The 20,197-nt window shown below is 40.2% G+C and overlaps 1 protein-coding gene across 15 annotated transcripts in view; it reads left to right on the forward strand.

The window, feature by feature from the left end:
* The window catches only part of rbfox3a (RNA binding fox-1 homolog 3a), a 600,072-nt gene that overhangs the window by 167,293 nt on the left and 412,582 nt on the right, over positions 1-20,197 (forward strand). For 13 of the 15 annotated variants that reach the window (XM_051939181.1, XM_051939180.1, XM_051939196.1 and 10 more), the window contains exon 3: positions 6,822-6,879. The exons of the other annotated variants lie outside the window; for them this stretch is intronic. The gene's annotated coding sequence lies outside the window, so the exon portion shown is untranslated. The remainder of the gene's footprint in view (positions 1-6,821; positions 6,880-20,197) is intronic. 15 annotated transcript variants of the gene reach the window in all.

Consider the following 20,197-nt stretch of genomic DNA (forward strand, 5'->3'; position numbering starts at 1 on the left):
AGCACACCAGCTTACACTCCAGACACATCAGACACATGAACACACACTGCAGACACGTGTACCCTCATGCACGCTCACACACACTTAATACTCAAAGCCACTGTAAGACAAAACAACATCATGGGAAGAACCTAAAAGTGATAAAATGCATGCGAGCAGAGACATACAGTCACCCAAATTAAAGTCATGATACCGCATGACTGTGGAAGTAGACTATAGCTAATGCATATGACCGTGATAATAGACCATGATTAATAATGAAGACCTAAAGAAACAAGCCTATACATAATTCATAATAGAGAGGACCATGTGGTGAGAGGCTATGGACAAGAATATCCACCAACAAGAGAGAGCCAAGTCTAAATTACAGCCCTTCTCCAACAGTTTTTCACCAATGAGATCGTTGGACATTTTCATGAATACACTCTGTACACTGTGATTTTCATCCATTACTGGGAAGACACTTTTAGATTAACACCTTTGTTAATTATAGTCCTCTGAACAGTAATGGTCCTTGATATCAAGCTCTTTGGCATTGCAGAATAAACAACTTTAGCTGAGAGAAGTTGCCTGTCTGCTATCTCAAAAAACGAACACGCTCAACAACATGCTCCCTTGCGAGGTTGGTTTTCCACTCCCGTATACTGTTCTATATGCTTACATCACATGCACACGGTTGCTTTTATTTGCATGCATTTTGACAACTCCTATCACCTTCCAGTTGTCTCCCCTTAAAGTTGTTCATGTTTCTCACTATGGCTTCCAGCGACTGTTCAAACAAAACTACACCTCAAAGCAGGATTTTATGTCATCAACCTGGGATCATCCCATCAGATTTTTTACCTGATAACTGACTTCTCCACCCAGGTTGGGGTGAAAACCTGGACATTTCCAATTACCAACTACCTCAGCAGGGGGCCTCTTCATTATCACTGGAATGTTCCACCTTTGCCATCTCTGAATCCTCTAATGTATCTTCACTGTCAGTTTCTTGGTCTCTCTCCTTCACATCAGAGTCATGATCAAAGACATTATATGATCAAAAGCTTTACACGCAGTATATTGTTTGGTCATTGTGCTGCCTCAAAAGCTTTATATATCAAAGCACTGAGCAAATACATCCATTGTTAAAACAATTTTCTGTGTTTGTGTTCCTGGCATTTCTCTTTATCCTTTGGAAAAAAAAGAAAAAAAAGAAAAAAAAAACAACTCCTGCTTAATGGACCATTATGATAATTTGGAATGTTTGAATTGTGTCTGACAATAAAAATATATGATCACAATTCAAAGAGAGAGAGAAAGAGATGGAGAAAGTTACATAAAGAGAAGAGAGAAAGTAAAGTAGAAAAAAGCATGCAAAATGGAAGATGAGGATGTGAAGCGGGGCAGAGGGGGCAAGAAAAAGACAGGCGGCTGAGAAGAGGAGTTAACAGAACGATGGATGAGATAGATGAGAGATTTGCTTTCACTACCAGGTTGCGGATGGCTTCCGTGAAAGTGATTTTCAAAGTGCAGCACTCCCGGAATGCTTCAGCAGGCCTCTTACAGCCCCTAATAACATTCTCACAATGCTCTCATTACCTTCTCAAAACACTTTCCTGCATCTGACACATACTTAGATGCTGATGCACAAGCATGCAAGCTACACACACACAGCCATGTATCCTCTAGTCCACCCTCCCACGTCTCTGTTTAACAGGGTAAAACTGACAGGATGGATTGTCTCAATACCGCGGGGAGAGTGGGTTGGAACACTGGTAAATAAATAACCAATGACAGGGAAAGAAAATATTAATATCCATAAGAGCTGTGTCAGGGTAGTGGTCTGCATGGATTCCCCCAGTGTGTTTGTTATTCACAGGCAGCTGCAGACTGGAAATGAGACTGGCCCTGTTTGTTAATTTGGTCCGAGTAATATTTCAATAAATCATGCTGTGACAGTGGGCAAGTGGATACGTACAGGCTGTTCCCACAAGACACACTGTACACCACAGAATGACGCTGTTTACTGATGAGCTGTGCTGTGTTGTGTTGGAACGCGTTTAAAGCATATTGACATGAGCATTAGGCATTGCATGTGCATAAACTTAGATTGCCATATGTATTGTTTTCTTTTTCCCCCCGTAATGGTAGGGTAGAGAAAATATATAAGGCAAACATTTTTTAATGACATGGAGTTGGCATATTAGAAAAAATGGTTGAGCTGCCACAGAAACTCTGATTCCACTGATAACCCACATATCAAGTCTGAAGTACTTGTCCATTTAGTTATTTCTAGTTTTCAGAGGTAGATTGCTCATATACTTCACTGTCTGAGGTGTCATTTTAGGAGCATGACCACTGCTGCTCTAATTAGTGGTCTTGTGGCTTTTTCTGATTACTGCTGCTGCTGTGTTTCCACTGACTTTTACTCTATCTTTGTGATGTCTCAGAATCAGACTTTTCAAATTCTCTGATAATTAATTTTCACATGGAGTCATGATGCTGACATGTATATTGTCACAGCCCATAGGTCCAAAACTGAGAAATGTGTGTTGTTCAAAGCTCATTTTATAACCATGGTCATGCCAGTAGAATAAGAAGTTAAAGATGTATTTACTTTTGTGTCAGTGATTACAGGTGCATTCCCTTTTGTTGCACTGATTTTCTACTTTGGGGCTTGTTTATCTGTGTTTAATTGCTGATGGAGGAAATATTCTGCTTATCGTAAGGAGAATATATGCTCAAATGGATTTATAATTGGCTATGCAGCATTAGTACACAATCTAACTTTACATTTGGCCAGCAAGATCAAGTAGGATTGCAGGAGTAATACTGCATGTGGAGCCTTAATTAGTAATGAAAAAATAAACACAGACATATTTGATATTAGGCTGCACAGTGGCTTGGTGGGAGGATGCTGGAGTACTCAGAGAAAACCCACCCATGCACAGGGAGAACATGCGAACTCCATACAGAAAGATCCAGGGAAGACCAGGATGCGAATTGGGGATCTTGTAGATGCAAGGTGAAAGTGCTAATCACTACGCCGCTGTGCAGTCCAGTATTGCCAACATCTGTGACATAAATATGTCAGTTGTTTCAGGTTCTCAAACCTCTGAATACCAAATCCCTTTTAATTGGTCAAGAGGGAAAATTTGCTGTTGTGTGTTCTGCCAGTATGGCAAATAAAAAGGGTGTAAATTAGTGTTTTCATTTTGCAAACTTTGCAGAGCCAAGTGTTTTCATGCTGCTCCTGGCTGCTGTACAGACAGGCAATGTTTTGAATAAAGCCCAAACTGGCCCAGACAGACTGCTTTGCTGCGTGGTGAGCAGTGGCTGCTGAGGAAAGAACTAAGATGACCGTGCCAGTTGGACAGGTAGACATGGATCCTTGTCTTCAGCATATGAAAATTTACTTTGGATAGAAGGGTTAGAGTCATTCTGGAAACACTTTACCATATGCATTGCTCTCAACTGGATCAGTGGCATCAAAAGGGCAAAAAGCACATTGTGAGTGTGGTCATTTTAAAAGCTTAAACTTAAATGATGAATCTTTAAAGCATATTTCTTTGTTAAACCTGCAGCACATGGGACAGCAGTAACAATTTGAGAAAATCATCACTTTGTATGCCGCTGTCCGTCAATGCTTCGCCCTGTTCCGAACATTTTATTAAATCTAATTTCACTTCCATAGTGTTGCCCTTAAGGCAAAATTATCGATGTACTTTTATTTTGAAATTGTCTGTTGTCACTTCCTGTCCGCTATTTTGATGTTAGCTTGACACACGTGCGTGCTTTCCTGGATGCACGGCTTCACGTTGGAAACACCGCAAAGGCAACGTCGTAAGTAACTTCATTTTTTGACTTACTGGTTAAGGTAAAAGGGTTTATTTACGTGCGTTTATGTTTTTTTATTCTGTTTTTGTTGCAATTGTCACTCTGTAATGTGCATCAAGAGCCACTGTAAAGAAGTAAAGTTTGCTAAGACTCACGATTCATTTTTGCAAGCACGAGTTAACTAGTTGGACAGCTGCAGCTTTGACCAACACCATTTTCTTTGACATCAGAAGAGTCTGACTTAAGAATGGGAGCCATAATGAAGGGTAAAAAGTTAGCGAATGTAGCACAATTCAAGGTGGCGTACAACCGCAGAATGCAAACAAAACCGAAGTATTTGTCCGCTCGCCAGCTAATTCCACATAACCAGCTACAACATAATGAGACAACGCCGTAGATCGAGGACGTCATAAACCGAGGCCCCTGTATAAGAAAAAAAATGAATACAACAGGTGAATTAAAACTCAAACATGTTGAACAAAGCACATAAGATTACTTCCTAATGTAATTATGCTTGAATAGTTGGCAGTGATGCCACTGCTAGGATTCATAATGTTTTCTACATTTAGTGCTTCCAGAAAGAGACTTTTTGTTTCTGTCATCCCTTTTTAACCTTTGTTGTTGAAGACATCACAAATCTGTGCATAGCTTCATATATTCAGTTTACTGACTCTAAACTTCTCCCCCAGAGTAATTTCGAGCTCAAATTCAATTTTAGCAGACAGTTAGCGGTTGGAAGCATAAGGTGTGATACTGGCTGCTAAAATTTTACAACACTGAGATGAGATACTTTTAAACAGACATGAGACAGAATGGTAAGTAGGACAAAGTCACCTACTGAAGGCCTTACTGATGAATAATACCAATTAGCAGACCCATTCACCAATCTAGCATGAGTGAGGTTTAGCGTGACAAATTCCCCACTCTCAAATAAAGAGCAGCCTGTGCATATTCCACTGGGACCTGCTGTATATGTCGCTGTTTGGAATACAAATACAAACTCCTGCTCATGTAGACGCACGCAAAGGCTCATGGGAGCTGGAGGTTTTTCAGTGCGATGGCATCTGGGGGTTTGCAGTGTGGTCTGGTCGAGCTTATCTGCATATTTATGTGTTGTTTCTGATTCTGATTGTTGCCTTTGCCTCAGATCCCTGACCTCTTTGGATGTAAAGCCCGAGGGACACATCCACACCTCAGCAGCCGACACACGCACACATAAACACAGACACACTTTCAAAGGCATCAGTGGTCAGAGTTGAAATGAGGACAGTCCCAGAGGTCTTTCCCTGCAGCATCTTGTGTGTTTTTCTACACCGACTTCCTTTTTCTCTTTACTGCCTCTGTGGGCCTCCGTTACCATGGAAACACAATTTGGCATTATATATTTAACCAGAGAGAGTTAAATCTCCACTGTTTTCCTCTCCTCTCCCCTGTTATTGAGGGAGAAATATTTTAATTGCCCAGGTTTAAGGGAGAGCTGGGTAGAGCGCATGTGGCTGCCAGCCGTTGGTGTAGCTGTCTCTATCTGTTTATTGAAAATTGTTTTGCCATGAAACATTATCTGTCTGGCCTGCTGGCTGGCTTCACACTCATCCATCTATCTCTAAAATCAACTTCACTTTCAAGTGTAGAGCCTTATTGGAGCTTAGCACAAATGTTAACGTTTGAAGTACGGGCAGGTAGGGGTTTATTTGTTTAAGGGAGTGTTTAAACACTATTTTATGGTACTGGTATTTTGAAACAGGTTGCACAGTGGATTGGTGATTATCACTGTCGCCCTGCAGCTAGAACATCCCTGTTTCACACCCTGGTATGTCTGAGTTTGCATGTTCTCCCTGTGCATGCATGAGTTTTCTGTGGGTACTCTGGCTTCCTCCCACAGTCCAAAAACATGCTCAGGTTAATTGGTAGCTCTAAATTGTCTGTAGGTATGAATGTGAGTGTGATTGTTTGTCTGTATATGTAGCCCTGTGATAGACTGGTGACCTGTCCAGGTGTCCTCTGCCTTCGCCCCAAGTCAGCTGAGATAAGTTCAAGTACGAGGATTAAGTTGTGTATAGATGATGGATGGATGGTATTTTGAAACATTGAGTTATCTTTTTATTAATTGTCTTGTCATGGATCCATGGAAAGTCTTTGATCAACTTTCTAACTGGACTCAGCTCCTTTGTTCAGTGTACCATGATGAAGTCCTTACAGCAATTAAAGATCTTCATGAGTCTTGGCTTCCCAACTTCCTGTGAGTGATTAGGCTTGACTGCAGCTCTTGACTATTCTGAGTCAATTTAAATAGGTTCCATTTAATACACTCATTAGAGGAAACCACAAACACTACAATGGGAAAATGTGAGGCGCTTAACACAGATTTGAAAAAAACAACAAATCAATGATTTGGAAAAAGTCAGAAAAGTCATTTAGGTGCATCTGACAGCAGTCACAGGTCTAAAATCAACTGTGCAGACAATTCTTTGTATGTATAAAGTGCGTGGTCCAGTTGTGTTGCTGCCACAGTCAGGAAGAAAACACAAACTATCACCTGCTGCTGAGAGACAGTTGGTCAGGATGGTCAAGAGTCAACCAAGTATTACCAAAAAACAGCTCTGCAATGATTTAGAAGCTGCTGGTGTTTTATATCACCCTGGCATAAGGGACTGCCACGCAAGAAAAAAAGCTTATCCTCTAGAAGAGACACCTTTAAAGCTTGCCTGACGTTTGCTGCCAGTCACATGGACAACAAAAGGGCCGTCTGAATGAAAACTCTTTAGTCTGATGAAACAAAAATTAAGCCACAATGACTAGAAATGTATGGAGGAGAGAAGGTGAGCCTTTCACTCCAAGAACACCACACCTACCATCAAGCATGATGGTTTTAATATTGAAACACACGTATAGTCCAAACTTCAGCATTTCAGGGTATAGCGCTGGTCTGTGTCTAAAGTGACATTTTTTTCTAGAGCCAAGTATTAAACTGTCTAAGTGTAGGTCTTTGTGTTTATCTGCAGGTTGACACATAACTGAAGACACAGACAGAAATCTCACCCACTTCGTCAACATCCTAAGGTAAGAGGAGAACATTTTTCATTATTTATACATTCTCTTGTATCCATTTGTTTTTACAAGCTTTCTCAGTCTGGACGAAAATCAAAGAAGTAGTGGATGGTTTGAAAACTGAGCCATGTTCCTTTACAAACTGCAGTAGGCGTGTGTGTTGCAATCCTCCCATCACATTGGAGTCACAATGATCCTGTTGTGTTTGTTTAATTTTGATTATTTATTTGTTGCCTCTCCAAAATGGCTGTCTTATTATAACTGATATATGTCCACAATACTGGATATCAACTATGGTTTTGTTCGATCCTTTGATCAACTCCAGTTTTGAACTTACATTGCTGTTTATGGTGTGTAGGATTCATTGGCCTGAGCTAAAACAACTTGTTTCTGAGTAAAAAGTCTTAATGTATGGATTATAGACTGAGTGCTAAGTATTTCCTTATCCTTGGCAATTCTCAAAAATGAGAAAAACATAAAACTCTTCCATCATTCCCACCAGTTTTAATATTTCTGATATATTTCTATGAAACAAACCTGCTGATTCTCAGCTTTTCTGTTTTTGTTACATTTAATTTTCGGTGTTAATGAACATTGTTAAAAGCATCAATGGATAATTTTGTTAGTGGTATTTCAGTAGGTGAGTCAGTTGCCTCCAACAGAATCAGTGACATGAACAGAGTTCTTCATCCAGCTCCTTCTGTCCAGCACTGCAGTCAAAAGTTCTTTGCCTTCTAGACCAGTGTCTTCTTCTGGCACCTTCCTTAATGTTGTGCTAGGACTGCCATCCCTTCTGACAGTATCAGGTATCCATAGCAGTACTTGACCATCTGCTTCGTTGTGTCGACCCGCATGTTCAGCCAGGGCTAGTCTATGCTGCCTAATGATGGTTGACAAGCCTGGATGTGGGTCATATAGCGACTTGTTGGTGAGGTGCGATTTCCAGGAGATGTTTCGTACCATCTGTAGCATTCTGGTATTGGTCTCACCAATTCTTTTTGAGAGTGTCTTCGATAGTGACCAGGAGTCAGATCCATATAGCAAGACGGATTCTACTGACATCTTGAATACGCTCATTTTGGTTGTCATTTTAATTGTGGATACCCATATTTTTGACAGAGAGTTTAATTCTCCCCAAGCTTTGCCAATTTTTGTTTCTACACACGTGGACAAAATTGTTGGTACCCCTCAGTTAAAGAAGGAAAAACCCACTATTCTCACTGAAATCACTTGAAACTCACAAAAGTAACAATAAATAAAAATTTATTGAAAATTAAATAATCAAAAACAGCCATTACTTTTGAATTGTTGATTAACATAATTATTTAAAAAAACAAACTAATGAAACAGGCCTAGACAAAAATGATGGTACCTCTATAAAAGATTGAAAACTATTTGACCAGAGTGACATGATTAACTCAGGTGTGTCATTTAATTGACATCACAGGTGTTTCCAAACTCATAATCAGTCAGTCTGCCTATTTAAAGGGAGACAAGTAGTCACCCTGCTGTTTGGTGAAAAGGTGTGTACCACACTGAACATGGACAACAGAAAGCGAAGGAGAGAATTGTCCCAGGACATCCGAAAAAAAATTATAGACAAACATCTTAAAGGTAAAGGCTATAAGACCATCTCTAAACAGCTTGAAGTTCCTGTGACAACAGTGGCTCATATTATTGAGAAGTTCAAGACCCACGGGACAGTAGCCAACCTCCCTGGACGTGGCCGCAAGAGGAAAATTGATGAGAAATTGAAGAGACGGATCGTTGGAATTGTATCCAAAGAGCCCAGAGCAACCTCCAAAGAAATTAAAGGTGAACTCCAAGGCCAAGGTACATCAGTGTCAGATCGCACCATTCGTCGTTGTTAGAGCCAAAGTGGACTTCATGGGAGACGACCAAGGAGGACACCACTGCTGAAAAAAACTCATAAAAAAGCCAGACTGGAATTTGTAAAAATGCATGTTGACAAGCCACAAAGCTTCTGGGAGAATGTCCTTTGGACAGATGAGACCAAACTGGAGCTTTTTGGTAAGGCACATCAACTCTATGTTCATAGACTCAAAAACCAAGCATACGAAGAAAAGAACACTGTCCCTTCGGTGAAACATGGAGGAGGCTCAGTAATGTTTTGGGGCTGCTTTGCTGCATCTGGCACAGGGTGTCTTGAAAGTGTGCAAGGTACGATGAAATCTGTAGACTATCAAGGCATTCTGGAGAGAAATGTGCTGCCTAGTGTCAGAAAGCTTGGTCTCAGTCGCAGGTCATGGGTCTTCCAACAGGACAACGATCCAAAACACACAGCCAAAAACACCCAAGAATGGCTGAGAGAAAAGCGTTGGACTATTCTAAAGTGGCCTTCTATGAGCCCAGATCTGAATCCCATTGAACATATGTGGAAGGAGCTGAAACATGCCATTTGGAGAAGACACCCATCAAACCTGAGACAACTGGAGCTGTTTGCTCATGAGGAGTGGGCCAAAATACCTGTTGACAGCTGCAGAACGCTCATTGACAAATACAGAAATCGTTTAATTGCAGTGATTGCCTCAAAAGGTTGTGCAACAAAATATTAAGTTATGGGTACCATCATTTTTGTCCAGCCCTATTTCATTAGTTTGTTTTTTAAAATAATTATGTTAATCAACAATTCAAAAGTGATGGCTGATTTTGATTATTTAATTTTCAATAAATTTTTATTTATTGTTACTTTTGTGAGTTTCAAGTGATTTCAGTGAGAATTGTGGGTTTTTCCTTCTTTAACTGAGGGGTACCAACAATTTTGTCCACATGTGTATATCATGTGCTGTGTTGGTGTAGGCTCCAAGATTCAGGAAATCAACTTTTTTTCTATTTCTGACCCATCTAGTGCATGCAATGTCTCTTCAGATGTTTAATGATTAAAAGAAAGCAAATGTTGCTGCTCTGGCTGCTTTAGAGGGTTCTGTCTCAAGAAGATTATGTGGAGAGGTGCTGGTTGCTGATGGGATGGAGCTGGTGGCTGGAGTCACTGTGGATGAGATCGGACAAGTGTTGTTGAGGTTTCTCTGAGTACATTTAGCTTCTCTCTCTGCCTTTCTAGACCTTCACTTGCGTTCATTAAGCCTGCCTCCAGCTCCTGAATGCCTCCCGCCAGATCTCTGTCACATGATTACACCAGCTACTGTTGACATAGAAACTGATGCCCTTACTTTTACCAGAAAGACCTGTGTGGCGACCTGCTCAGAAGAGTCCGGTATTGATCCGCACAGCCATGTTTCTATGAAGCATAACACAGAAGTTAAAGAAAAATCTCTGTTGATACCCACCAGTAGCAGGAGTTTGTCCAGTATTTGTTGCACAGTAAACCCACAATTCCACTGTAACGATAAATCTAGGAAATAAATCAGCTGGAGCTGTTTCTGTGATGTTCCGTGGCTGTTCCCTGGTGAAAGAGCTGCCGGTGCTGTAACGCTGAGTTAAACAACAAAACAAGACAAACACCAAAGCAGTCATCTGAAGCACCATCTTTGGCAAAGAGGTTTCTGCTTCTGAATGGTAAAACAAAGGAACCTGGACCTTCTTTAGCTTTGTGAACACCTCTTAAATTCTGAAGCAAATCATTTGTGTTTCCCTTTAGAGCAGTAACTATTTTCTGGTCACATTTTCATATACTTTTGCTGTCTTTTGAGTTGTGTCTACTGATGTGTGCCCATGTGAGCATCACAGCTTCCTCTTGTACACCTGCATGCCTGGCTGCTGCAGCCTGCCAAATGTTGAGGTTTATCCTATCGACTGTGTCTCAAAGATATATGCTGCTATCATGATGCCATGATGCCGTTTGAAACCGTACATTTGGGATTTGGTCATAGTCACGTTGCTCTTTGAAACGAGGCTTAACCAGCGAGCATTGGATCTGACTGAGAACTCATTGACTCTATACCTGGTGATATGATGGTGACCCGTCACACAAGGCGGAATGCCCTAAAATATTTCCTGTTGTGTCATCTATTTTGCTCTAAATGGGACCATTATTTAGGAAAATATTCTCAAAGCTGTATTCAAAGAGGCTTGAAGCTGGTGACTGAGATGATAAACTCATTAGGAAAACATTTATTCAGGTAATAGTTTATCTGAGAAGTGGTCTCATTTGCTCAAAGATTTTTATGCAGTCTGACTTTTTGTATATGCAGAAGAGTTGCCCCCCTTCTGGCCTTTAGACAGAATACAGGTTTAAAGCACGTCTGTGTTGGCTTCACTTTTCAGACCTCCAGCCAGATGTACAGATTACTTTTTCAAACATAGTGACATGAGTAAAATCGAATTCTCTAGGTGCCCCATGCCAGTGACAGATTTAGCCACATCCAGATTTGTAAGATATCTGTGGATAATGATTAGTGCCACAAAATGTCAGAATTGTGTCTGGCTCTGCAGGACTAGGTTGTCATTTTGGTCAAACTAAGCAGCTGTTGGACGTATCAGACAACATTCTGAACATGTCACTGTGCTATAAGTCAAAGGGAAAGCATCTAGGTAGGTCTAGAATTAGCAAGAATCTTATAAAAGCATTGAATCTTCATAAAAGCTACTGAGTCTTCCTCCGCTCCGTCATTCTCCTTGTCATTTCCACCCACGAATGAATTTGTGGTAATGTTATCTGTTTTTGTGGAAGGCAGAGTGGAGAGAGCGACTGAGACGGTTCACTGCAAAGACAAAGCCAGCAGAGTTTTGAATTGGCTGAAGAGATATTTTTGTTCAAAAGGAAGGAAATCCTCTTCATAACGAGCAGTGACTCAGCTAATGGCACTTTAGATGATATCCTACCTTCACTCTGTGGTTTTAGTCATAATTTGCCTAATATCCTTTTAAATGCTGATGATGCAAGTTGTGCGAAGTCATTGCAACAGAAATGAGGATGATGGTTAAAAAGCAAGAGTTCAGATTCCTTAGCTCAGCAAACCTCCAGCTTCTTACACACAGTTCCCCAAGTTTACTTTTGTTTAGAACAATTTAGCTGTTTGCTTTTGGCTTTGCTTTTTAAAATAAAATTCCACTCTGGGTCAGCTAATGTCATTCAGATGAAATAATGAAGTTCCCTCTGAGTTATTTTTCCTTTTTTTTTGCACTACAGCAGTTGCAAAAAGAGTCCTGTAAGAATGCCGCTGGCCTTGACAATTTACCAGCTCTCCAAATCACTTATTTTTCAACACCCAACATTTTTTTTTATTCCTTTACATTTTAGATCTAATTTTTATTGTTATTATTTGACTCACCTTGAAGCGACTGGCCTTACCTTCATTAGTGAGAATGAAACCTGTACGGTTGTGTTGAACGTAGCCTGAGGTCACAACATCCAAATGAACCAAACCCAATTAATTTGAGGTCTGTGAGCTGATGTGTGTGAACGTGTGTGCGTGCATCACAGGAAAATAAGAAGCAGTTTCAAGCATGTGCTCTTGGTGACTTGTCTTTCATTTATTTTTAAATTAATTGCACTTCTTGGACCTCTTGTCTCTTGCTCACAGATGCTCACAAGGTTTAAACTGCATTTAAAGACAGAGGGATGTCGGTGAAAACAAGTGTGTGCTGTCCTTGTGGACTGTCTCCAACATAATGGACAGAGGTGCAATGAACAGAGTGATTTCATTGCTATTTTGTTTCTCTTTGCAAGAAGTGCAACTCACTTAGAATATAGTAAACATATGAACATAATTACATTTTCAGCAGTGTGGATGAAGTTAGTCAGATGAGGCTTCTTCTTACACTGAAGAAGTATGCATGTTTATTACCACTGATCAGTATATGATATGCTTTATTTATTTTGTGGAACCTGCAACATAAGAGTTGCAGTAAAATTCACCAGAATAAAAATGTTCTTTTCAGGAGATCGTAGCCAATGTTTACTCTTTCAAATAAGTTACTGTTTACATGGAATGGGCAAAATTTAGCACTGCAGTGCATGTCACTGTGTTCAAGGAGCTACTAAAAAAGAGAACAAAAGAATCAGCCTAAACTAATAGCAAGCTATCAACATGGAGGAGAGGATCTGTCTCATATCTAATCGCATTGTGTGCTTTTCTTCACTTCAGGCAACTGAGCTGTTACACAGAGTTACACTTTATAAGCTGAAGTTAAATTTTTAGATCGAGATTATTTGTTAAATATCAGCCATCCTCAGACTGAGTCTGGAGTTCCATCTCAAAAGTATTGAAGTATTATTTTGTTGGAAGAATGTTTTTATTATGTTTGTTTTTTTTCATGATGGAAATGCTTCTGTGTCACAGTCTCATGGCAGGATATTTGTAGTAGAAGTCTGATTGTGTGTGCGTGGATGTTGGCCCATAACTATATATAAAATGTGACCAAACTAATCATTGAGTAGCTACTAAAATAATGCTGCCGTCAGTGCTGTTAATGCAGTTGCTTGCAGTTTATACTTGTGTTGAAGTGATGCATACAGTAAATGTTATTAGGTCTGACAAAGTATGATTACTGTCATAGCTTTCACGAAAAAGTCAAAGTTCAGTTGCTGTCAGATGAACAGGAAGAGGTGCATGTCTAACAGGGGCTTCAGCCCTTATCTGCTTCTATCTCTCTCTCTGCCCATCTGTCTCTGTTTCTATTTTGGTATGTGTGCTGTCATTGATTGTCACTTGCTGTTTGTGTATTTGGAGGATGTTCCGTGGTGTTCCAGACCTACCACACTATCCATCTTCCTACATATCCGCAAACAGAGGAGGTCTGCTCTCTCCTCCAAATGAGAAAGTAAAAGGCTTCCCTCCAGCTCTGCGGCGCTAAAGATCAACTGTAAATCACACTAATGGAATCCACGCCGGCGTCTGTGTGTGCATCCCTGTGTGTGTATGTATGCATTGTGTCTGTGAATGGGAGATGAGGCTGTATTATTTTGCAGGAGCTATCATCATACGGGTAAATGCTCCCACGGCAAGTGCCCATCAGAGTGTGGTGGTGAATATATACTGCATATATTAGGTAGTGTTGCTCTTCTGTGGTTCAGATGACATGAGTTTGGGCTGGGGGTGGGGGGATTGGTGGCTCTGTCAGAGAGCTACGGGCATTCAGCGAGGGAAGTCATTTACAGAACTGTAGCATGATGAAAAACAGTTACAAAAGAGTAGGACTTTGATTATTTGTACTTGTGATTCTGATTTTCTGTCAGATAAAGGGCAACTCGACAACACAGTGTGCAACAGTTGCAGTGTGAGGGAGATAAAAAGGAACTGACAGACAGATAACCTGAGAGACAGACACAATCAATCAGAAACAGGTTAAGACAAAAACCGATAAAACACCCAGACAAGAAGGCAGCAGAGCTATGAGCATGGTGAGTGTGTGTGTATGTATGTGCGTGTCTAAGAGGCCTGATGCAACACAGTGCAAAGCTCCAAAATGCAGCAGCTTATGTCTGGTTAAATGGCAGAGCAGTAATAGACTCTCTTACCTATTTAGAGGTGTGAAGAGCAAACGCACAGACAAAGCTGCTGGAACATTGTGAAATGTAAGCATTGTTCACACTTCTATTATATATACATATAAATATTTTTGTATACACTACTTTTCGAAAGTTTGGAATCACTTAGAAATGTCCTCATTTTTGAAATAAAAGCAATTTTTTCCCATGAAGATAAAATAAAATTAATCAAAAATTAAGTCTAGACATTGTTAATGTGGTAAATGACTGTTCTAGCTGAAAATGGCTGATTTTTAATAATGGAATATCTACATGGGGTATAGAGGCTCATTTCCTGCAACCATCACTCCTGTGTTCTACATTGTGTGAGCTAATGAGATCCAAGTACTCGGATCCCCCTCTCCCCCGGTCGGATGTTATTGTGTGATCAATATTTTACTCGTCCCTTTGTCCGTCCTCTCACCCCCGTCGGATGTTACGACCCGACCCGAATATTTGGCTTGTTCCTTCGTCTCCCAAAAAAGGTCACTTTCCACTCTGACACCTAACCTCTTCAAAATAGGGTTAAATAATAAATATCTTTTTTTGTCTGCATTTATTCTCATTGTTTAACTCCACAAAAGGGGAGTCAACATTTTATGAGATTGATACATCTTTTAGTCTTGCAGCCAAATATCGCTATCTTGATTTGACCAACCTCAGTCAAACAGAAACATTTGATGTAATGGCAAACAAAAGCTGGTTGCATCACATGCAAGTGATCCAGCATCAAGTGTGTGTCTGTAATTTTCCCAGGCAGAGCACAGTTGCCCCAACCATACATTAGTCTGTTAGTAGTTCTTCACTTCGGTTTAAAGTAAAATCAGATCACATCGAATGTGAGTGTTTTTAATGTACAAGCAGATATAAAGCAGTAACAAATACAACAAACAAACAAATCTTATCAACTGCCTTCTAAAAATTGGACACTACAGTGATCAGAAACACGGAGCTGTAAAATATTAAGACTTTCTCTGACTTCTTCAGCGACCTGTGGATAATCAGAGAGAAAGATAAACTGTTTTTTCTGTCCTGCCTGGAGTCAGAGAGACTGATAACTTCATTCAAGAGTGACGAGCTCACCTTGTTAAAGTGTCGACTCTGACCTATAGAGAGACGTACGGCCTGGATATTATCAATGACACAGCCGTGCAAGCTTACACCCTTTGCACACACGATCATAAACAAACAGTAAACTGACAAAGCAGTCTCCTCATACTGACTATCTAAACCTCTAAAGAAAAGCGGAGAAAACACAGAAGACAAGGACAGAGAGGAAGCCAAGAAGAAACGTGTTACTCTGTGAGGAAACTGTTGTTCTATTGTATGTTTGTATGTTGCGTGTGCGTGTATGAGTGTGTGTGTGTGTAAAGGCTGTCACAGGTGTTTAAAAGAGCTTTCTGCTCTGTCAGTGAGCTGATAGGGCCTCTAATCACCTCTGATAATGGGGGACAGCCTGTGACTTTGCCTGAGGCAGGGATTCTGGAGTGTGCGTGTGTGTGACGACACACACAAAAACATTTCTGCACGTTTAAACAGACATACTACTACTTACTACTACTGCACACATATACTGCATGTTCATAATGCATTTGCAGTTTGTGTATTGTCTCTCAGATGCCACGGTTGTAAGAACACAAATGTTTCTGTGCTGCTTTGTGTTTTACACAGCCTGTCCTCAAACCAAAAACGACCACATAGGTCGTCTGTACACGCCCGCATTACGACCGAGTGTTATGTTTTGACTATGTGACCTCTGGCGGTTGAGTAAATATCGACACTCCGGTGTCGCAGGTGAAACGTCACCATGAACAAACTTTTATCTTAACACCATCCCTATCCCTTTCCCTCACCCTAACCCTAACCCTAAACCCATGCTGGGAAAGTGAGGGAAAAGCCGTTTCTCGAATTAAATCCCGTAATACGTTCCTTTTCCCCGTAGGGGCGCTAACCTAAATACGCTCTCATGGGTCGTATTCCGGTGCACGTTACATACAACCGATGCGGTTATATGAATTTGAGGACTTGTTGGTTTTACAGGCATAAAGAGTATGTTAGTGTGTTACTGTGTGCCATCCTGACACCTAATTATACTCTAGACAGGATGTCAGCAGCATTTACTAAACAATGAATTTAAAAAAAAAAGTTGATCTATTTCCTAAAATCATCTGTTCACATTTGGCTCAAAAATTTCCAATTGAAGACAAGAAAGCTCGAGCAACAACTCCTAATCTGCATCATCTGAAACTGCAGCTATCATGAAAAGGTTTCAAACCTTTTATTATCCAGTTCATTGCCATGCCCCTGTTTCCATGTAGTTGGAGACTTCTCTATGTTTAATCTGTCTGCCTTCTTGATTTTTAACACTTCACAAAATGTGGCTCAGGTGGTAGAGTGGATTGTCCACCGATCCAAAGGTTGGCGGCTCAATCCCTGACCCCTCCTGCTGAAGTGTCCTTGTGGAAAAACACTGGACCCTAAGTTGGTGCTGATGGCAGGCAGGCACCTTGTATGGCAGCTCTGTCGCCATTGGTGTGTGAAGGGGTGAATGCTTTGATTAACAGTTAGGTAGAAAGGTGCTATATAAGACCATTTACCATTCACAAAAGTGTGCCGTGTGTGAACTGCCTGCTCCACCTGCTTCAGTAGCACTGATGGATGGTCTGAGCAAGAACCCCTGGGGACGCTGAGCGTATACAAGAAATAAACAATATATTTTCAGTAATAACCCCATCTTCTAAAACTGAAAGCTTGTTTACATGCAACTGCATTGTACACAATCAGACAATATCTCATTTTCCATTACAAAATGTGCTTCTACTCACTACAGAATAATTAATTTCAGTAATCAAAACCACCACCTTCCCCTATCCTTTGCTAAAGTATTTTTTGGCTCAACCACAGACTTCACTCTGGTGACTGCTGTGACAGCCAAGTAGTCTGCAGATTGTGTGTCATTTCACTACAGCACTTCTTAAAACTGACTTTATTCACTGAAAAATGTGGGGAAAAAAAGAAAAACTATGTAAGTGGGGGAAACAATGTAGCTGTAAATGTACATATTTCTAAGAGACAGATTTGGCAGTAGTGTTGCTCATTAAATAATCAGTTTTCAGTGTGGAGCAGCTGGTACAGAAAGCTTGAGATTTTAGCACCATGGACAGTCTGAGTCCTGCTCAGAACATTAACACATACTCAAACAGGATTCACAGTTATCTGGGCTTTTTAAAAGAAACCTGGAATGTGACATCCATCCATCCATTATCTATACACAGCTTAATCCTCATTAGGGTCATGGGGGTGGCTGGAGTCTGTGCCAGCTGACTGAGGGTAAAGTCAGGGGACACCCTGGACAGATCACCAGTCTATCACATGGCTACACATAGAGACAATCAGTCACACTCATAGTTACCAATTCACCTCAGCATGTCTTTGGACTGTGAGAGGAAGCCAGAGTACCTGGAGAAAACCCATGCATGCACAGGGAGAACATGCAAACTCCATGCAGAAAGATCCCAGGCCCAGGCCAGAAGGCGAACTGGGGATCTTCTAGCTGCAAGGCAAAATTGCTAACCACCAATCCACTGTGCAGCCCTGGGATGTGACAATGTTATGAAAGTAAATTCTCTTTTAGCAATGAAAATTAATGATTCGCAAATCATTTCATTTTCTTTGATAATCTAATCATTGATTGACTTCTTAAATACTTTCAGTACCACCACTTTCACTCAGACTCACTGCTTTCAGTGGTGCTTTAATGATAAGTGATTTTTTTCATCACCTCTACTATGTTCAAATTTAACCTTCTACTGAGTACAAAGAGGTACACATCTACGATCTTTCCCCTCAGTATATCAGTGCTTGCCTGTAATAAGTACATGATCAAAATGAGCTAGTTTAATACCGCAATAGTCAAAAATGAAGAAACTGAAGCCGAGATACAGTTTCTCAACTTTTCTCTTGTGTAAGGCAAGTTTTAAAAACACCACAAGAAGCTCTTCTTTCTTGTCGGTACTAAAATTGAAAAGCATCTTTCATTCAAACAGCATCACTTCTGTAATTTTCAAAGTCTGCTTTAAAAATTCTCCTGAGAGACAGAAACAAATGTACAGTAGTTCTCCATGTGGTTGGTAGCATGACGCTGACTGTTTAAAGCGCGTCTTTAAAGTGGTTACAATCATATTTGAATAATAGAATGAAGCAGGAATAAAACTAATGCAGCTATTTGTTAAAATGTTCAAATTTGATTATTTTTACATTTGATGAGTGAATTCAGTTGCATTTTGCATGAAGTCACTTTCTTTGTCATTGCATTTACCGATATCAAAATGACAAGATGGGAACTTCCTACACTAGGCAAAGATGCCATTAAATCTGTAAGTTGAAACTATTTTTTTGTGGAGGTACAAAGAACAGGAGCATTTATTTCTTGTATAGGCACAGTGCACATTAATGAATGTCTGTTTAGACAGCAATAGACGTAAATATGCCAGGTTATAGTAACGATGTTAATTTACATCCGCAGTCCCTCGGCAGATAAAAAGACAAAACAAAAAAACAGTGAAACATGGGACAATAGGTCACAATAAAAGGACAGTACAAAAAGAACACACTGAAGTTAAAGGTCAGTGGTCACAAGACTGGTTCACTGGTTTTCCACTCCCTTAAGACTACCAATGACCATGTCCTTACATGATGATGTTCTGCTGGGAGAACCTTGGATTATGGCGTTTATGTGGATGTTGTTGAACCTAGCCCAGCCTAATAATGTAATAGTTCCTGACAAGACATGGTATTTTCCAATCTGATACCATTCCAACTGAGCATTTAAGAGATATGCCAAGTCCAAACCACATAAACCACACCAAAAACACATGCTCTGAAAAAAAAAAGATTCATTTATTTGTTTTTTGTGCCAAAAAAACACCTGTTCCAATGATTCCATCATAGAAAATTTTGCATTATAGGAGAAATTGGAAACTCAAGACTGCCATGATATACGTTGTCTTTATGAGCGTATGTACATTTTGTTCACCACTGGATATATTTTAATAATATATATGCATTTGGGTTGTTATGTACAAACCTAAATAATGTAAAAGGATTTTTTTGTAGCTTTACTATGCAGCTAATGATACAGTGTAGTGTTGCAGTGTGAAGGTGCAGCCTACTTTTTTGTCCATTATTCAGTTTGATACTGAGGTAGTTATTTTTGCTTTTGTTTGTTTTGCTTCTCCGGATATCTGCTGATTCCCGTCTCTTATTGGAGGAGTGAGTGACACAATGAAACGAAAGTCTTTTAATGGTACAGAGTCATGTATATGAAAACATCTCTGTATATGCAAGTTTTGTAATTAGATGCTGTCAGACGTTGCCATATTCAAAATAACGTCTTGGGGTAACTTTCTGGGCTCCACATCATTGGTGACGAACAGCCAGCCAATCAGGCAAAGACGTGTTTGTTGAGTGTTTGTTTGTGGGAGACCTCATAGGAACTATTAGGCAGGCAGGACAGTTAACAGAGCAGCATCATTACTTTCCTACTTTGCTTGTCAACAACTTTTCTTTCTCTTTCTGTCTTTTGCTCAGTGTCTTATAAGCTTCATTGCTCCAACTATGGAGAGCTGGAGTCTTTTTTTTTTTTTAACAGCGTAGCATCTGTTTCCCAGCAAGGTCATGCAAACTCTGAGACTCGGTAGAGAGGTAGCCACAAAGTTCTGGTAATTCATAACTATAATTAAATGTCTATGCTTTTGCAGTAGTTATGCGTTATTTAAGCGTCGTCTGAATCTGAAGTGAAGCTCTCTCTCTTTTCGAACAAGACTACTTTGCCTTTGGCCGCCTCCTTATCTTTCTGTTTCTGTGCTTTTTCTTCAGCCA

The sequence above is a fragment of the Acanthochromis polyacanthus genome, chromosome 19 (genome assembly GCF_021347895.1).
Source record: "Acanthochromis polyacanthus isolate Apoly-LR-REF ecotype Palm Island chromosome 19, KAUST_Apoly_ChrSc, whole genome shotgun sequence".
Classification (NCBI taxonomy): domain Eukaryota; kingdom Metazoa; phylum Chordata; class Actinopteri; family Pomacentridae; genus Acanthochromis; species Acanthochromis polyacanthus.